This window comes from Dipodomys merriami, unplaced genomic scaffold (assembly GCF_024711535.1).
Source record: "Dipodomys merriami isolate MVZ:Mamm:240054 unplaced genomic scaffold, mDipMer1.0.p SCAF_1168, whole genome shotgun sequence".
Classification (NCBI taxonomy): Eukaryota; Metazoa; Chordata; class Mammalia; order Rodentia; family Heteromyidae; genus Dipodomys; species Dipodomys merriami.
In genome coordinates this window covers 202,557-206,676 of record NW_027202458.1, presented here as the reverse complement: position 1 = coordinate 206,676, position 4,120 = coordinate 202,557, and the positions used below count along the sequence as shown (strand labels likewise).

At 39.0% G+C, this 4,120-nt stretch overlaps 1 long non-coding RNA gene across 1 annotated transcript; it reads right to left on the bottom strand.

Annotated features, from left to right (window-relative positions):
• Positions 1-262: 262 nt before the first annotated feature.
• On the bottom strand, positions 263-3,569 carry LOC138822903 (uncharacterized). The gene is made up of 3 exons (XR_011370670.1): positions 3,491-3,569; positions 707-735; positions 263-369 (listed from the first exon to the last, which is right to left on the bottom strand). It is a non-coding gene; the product is annotated as an uncharacterized lncRNA (long non-coding RNA).
• Positions 3,570-4,120: the final 551 nt, after the last annotated feature.

The window sequence follows — 4,120 nt, the reverse complement described above, 5'->3', positions numbered from 1 at the left end:
ATTCTTAGCCAGAATACAGTAGTGCCTGTTACAAATCATCTAGATCTGACAAACCCTGACTCAGGCCTTGTTACCACCTTCATGAATGTCCTCTTAGTGTGCAATACTGACTCTCCAATGACCATGACAGAGCCCTGCTGCACGTTCTCATGACACAGCCAAGGTCACCAGTTAGGCGTGGCACCTACAGTATGATGGAGACTGGTGACTGTTCATATGGTGGAACGACACAGGAAATGTTAGGTCCTTAAGCTGTCATCAGTCCCCAGGGTTCTTCATGAGTATTCGATCCTAAGATTTAAGGAGACATCAAACTCTCTCTTCCTTGTGCAAGTTGTGGACAAGTTTTTCTTCTGGGGCTGTCATCTTCTGTGGAAAGATATGATATGATCTGAGCTCTATAAGCCATTTTGCTTATTCTAGGCCCTTAGGGTAAGTCTGGCATGTATACTTAGACAAAAAGAAATGTAGTGATAAAAAATAGGAGACAACATTTTTCCTAGTCTATTTATTACTCAAATAGGTTTTCAGATTCTACCAATAATTCTTATTAGTAAGAAGCACTATCTCAAAAATAATCAGTGACCAGGAAACAGAAACAAGATGATATTTATTTTCTTTCATTTTTTTCATTTTTTTTTACATTTATCTCTCTTTCAGAAGTTTAAGGGGGGCTGGGAAGGTGGCTCAGTGGTAGAGCGCTTACCTTGCATGCTCGAGGCCCTGGGTTCGATTCTTCAGCACCACATAAGAAAAAAGAAAAAAGCCGGAAGTGGCGCTGTGGCTCAAGCAGTAGAGCGCTAACCTTGAGCTGAAGAGCTGAGGGACAGCGCCCAGGCCCAGAGTTCAGGCCCCATGACCGGACCCAAAAAAAAAAAGAAGTTAAAGGTGTCATTGAAAAGGAGGGACAAAGAATGAACATGTGCAACATTGAAACTTTGATCTCTAATTAACCATTCAAAATCAAGACATGGAAATTTGGTTCAAGTCGTAGACTGTTACCCTTGATTAAAAAAAGCTAAAGGTCATCTCCCTGAGTTCAAGCCCCAGTATTCACACACACACACACACACACACACACACACACACACACACACACACACACACACACACACCACACACACACACACACACACACACACACACACACACACACACAAACACAAACACACACACACACACACACTAGTCCTTAGTGCTCAGGATCCTGACATGGAGATCAGCCTTTTCCAGCTCAATTTATCCTAGTTCTGGTAAGGACAGCTATTTAAGCTGAAGTTTGGTGGATAATAGTCATTCCTTCTCATTCTTTTTGCCTGTTGGTGTTGTTGAGTCCACTTCAGGGCAAAATCAGTGCCTGACACCTACTTGCTGCCATGGCAAAGTTGGCTGTGACATCTTAGATGCTATGGCCATTTTATTGTGAAGCCGTGTGAGGACACCCAACCCCACACAATTTTCCCCAAGGTATGTGTCTCCTTTGTCCAGAAGTGCATTCAACAATTCAGCAACCAAAATATCACCCAGTTCCTGATAAACTCAGAGTATGTTTCTATTTCCTTTAAAAAAATTCGACATGCCTTTGACAATTTGTCATTGAATTACTGAAACAGAGTATATAATTTTATGTATTTGTAAGTCTTTGACCATCTTTCTTTAGCTCTTGTCATATTTCTACGTGTTTGCAGCTTGCGAAGGGAAAAAGATTTAATTCAATATAGTCAGACTATCGTTCAGAAGGATATTTTTAGAACCTTGTGGAGGGAATGCCAACTTTCCATCTGGTGTTCTAAAGATGGCCTTCTTGGTACAGGAACTGAGTACACAGTCAAGATAAGAAGCTTGTCCTGATTTCTACTGACTTTCCTCTGTGGTCAGGGAGTTTGATCCCATGGCATATGTTTGTTTGCTACACTGGAGGGCCCATGCCTCCTCTGAAAAATCTAAGGCTTGGGGATAAGAGATACTAAAACTCAAAACCGAGCTTCCTACATCAGTAGGATTACAGGTTTGAGTCTCATGTACTCAACTTTTTTATACATACTAAACTCAGTTTCATTATATTCACTTTCATTATATTCACTTCATAGACAGATATATACAAATATATGTATATAATATTTATGTATAATCAGTGTTATATCTAGAAACACACAAATATATATTCATATAATTATAATCAAATTATATCACTACTTTCTCCAATAACATTTACACTAATGTTTTGTGCAAAAACCACACAATTCTAAAATTTTAAATGCCTTTTTAGTTTGAAAAATCATATTGAATCTTATATATTATATAATATACTATGTAGAACATAAAGAATATAACATGTATTTACATATAACTGATTTAATTGTGGAAATTTTTCCTGATTTTTTGTTTGTTCATCTATGTAAGCCTTCTTTCTTCTATTGATGATGGCTTTTACTTTCCAGTATACATATCTCCTATATATTTTGTCAAATATTTTCAGCCCAAAGTAGACTTTTTATATTATTGGAGCCAAATTTTCCTTCCATATTTGCTCAAGGCAAATCAATGCAATGAAAATGTATACAGATTTGAACTCATTGTTGGAAGAGAGTCCCACTTAACGCTATAAGTATTGTGGTATTTGTCCCAATTGACAGAATAGCTTTCTAGGACATCTGATCTGCTATGTTCTAGACCTTTTGTAGCCACCTTATCACCCCATACAGGCATGGCCTGGCTTCCTTGTCACTCTTGTTGCATTTAACAGCTCCCATTATATCTAGTAGGCTCTCTTCTACAGCCCCCTGTCACTCTGCTTCCCCGCCTCCAGAACAGGTATGCACGATTCTTCAGTTTGTAGGTTTAAAAAGAAATATATTTAGGATTCATGAATTCTAGAATATGTCAAAAACATTTACATTTTAATAAAGTTAGAAAAATAAATAGAATGAACCTTTTACAAAAATCAGAAAAAAAAGAAAAATAAGTATTTTCTTAGGAAGGGGAGAAGGAATCTCAAAATCTAGATTGGCCTCTAAGTTGCCTTCAGGCAGAAATTCTGCCTCAGAGTCTTCAAAGGGATCTACTTCCTCAATAAAGACAGGATTTTCTTCCTGAGTCCAGGGAGGGACAGATTCTAATTTATCAACTGGAAATTGGATACCTTGCAAGAAGAGAGATTGGTCTGGGTATTCTGTGAGGAAAGATTCCCTTTCCTCAACTGAATCTAGATTTTGGATCTCACTTATTGGTTTTCCTAAACATAGACTGTGGTCATTTTCCATTAGCACATATTTAACTATCACACCAAGAAGTGTTTTTTTTTTTTTTGACTGATTTAGAGCTGATCTAGCTGGATTGTGAACATCAATGGAAGACATTCTGTATCGTCTTCTTCGTTGGTGGTATGTGTAGATACACCTGCATCACATGTGGGGTTCAGAATCAGTTGGATGTCCACAGGACTCAAAACCTACTTTGGCCTTTCTACAAATTGAAAAACACCCTCTACCTTCACAGGATTTCTGGAGATCAGCGATGGCTTCCAATCTCCATCAGTCACCATAGACGACATCACTGATGGGTTCTTTATCTGGAGTTCTGCAGGAGCTTTTCTACGGTGATGCAAACCTGAGAATGAAAATAGGTACAGGAGTCTTTGAGTAGACCCTCGTAGTTAAGGTGTCACTAAACTTCCAAGATGATCTAATAGGAGAAGCAGTAGGATTTGAGTTGGGACTGAACACTGATGAGGAGGTAGGCTTTTTCTAATGAGTGGCTACTTCCAAGTTCTTTCAAAAGGAGAACAGACATTACCTGGCAAAGAATATCCATAAAAGGAAATTTTGCCAAGCTGGGGAGTACTAAGGGCTCTTGGCCAATCAGACACATCCCTAGAGACTCAGGTTCCATCCCTACTCACAAGCTCTGGGGCATCTAAACAAGGACTTCTTCCTCTTTTTCTTGGTCTCATGGGTTCCTCCAGCTGGTCCAGAAAAATATGTAAGCGGAAGAGCAGGTCTGAAGAGGCCATGATGAGCTTGACATTCTGTGTCAGTTCTTTCAGGGTGTCATTGTTCTTGGGCTCATAGAAATCATCAGGGTAGAAGTCCATCCACATGGGGAGGATGAAACAAACAAC